The 543-nt window shown below is 29.7% G+C and overlaps 1 protein-coding gene across 6 annotated transcripts in view; it reads right to left on the minus strand.

The window, feature by feature from the left end:
* LOC119582071 (vacuolar protein sorting-associated protein 13-like) overlaps positions 1–543 on the minus strand; it is a 48,363-nt gene that overhangs the window by 40,218 nt on the left and 7,602 nt on the right. The window lies entirely within an intron of this gene.

Genomic DNA, 543 nt, shown 5'->3' on the forward strand with positions numbered 1-543 from the left:
GATCTCTAGATCTTTGTCCTCGCATATTAGTCTATAAATTTCAAAATCAAATAAAAGGAAAAACCATTAACCCTCAACTACAGACAATAATATACAACAGTTTTTATTCCATCTTAATATAACAATATAAGAGGATTATTTCTTTACATTCACCTGTACCCAAAACCAGCTTTGAGATCCCCAAGGTCCAGATGGACCATTCCGAAGGGAAATATGAGGAACCTGTGTGTTTATGTATGATACAGTCCAGATAAAATAAAAGTACTTCTTTCTCTTTTTTCTCTTTCTCTTGACAGTAGCAATAAGTCTTTCTCTTTGTCTGTAACATTCATATGTGTTAATCAGACAACTTATAACCATTATTGCTATATTATGATATATATGATAGAAATTGAGAGTTCATGTTTTAAAATATCATTACTAAAAGTTGAGGAATTAATGGCAGAATCTATTCAACAGAAATATGTATTGGGAAGCCTATATCAATTTGAGGAGCAAAGATTTTTCTCTTTTATGAATAAAATCTATTTTTCAAAATAATGA

This window comes from Penaeus monodon, chromosome 15, assembly GCF_015228065.2.
Source record: "Penaeus monodon isolate SGIC_2016 chromosome 15, NSTDA_Pmon_1, whole genome shotgun sequence".
Taxonomy (NCBI): domain Eukaryota; kingdom Metazoa; phylum Arthropoda; class Malacostraca; order Decapoda; family Penaeidae; genus Penaeus; species Penaeus monodon.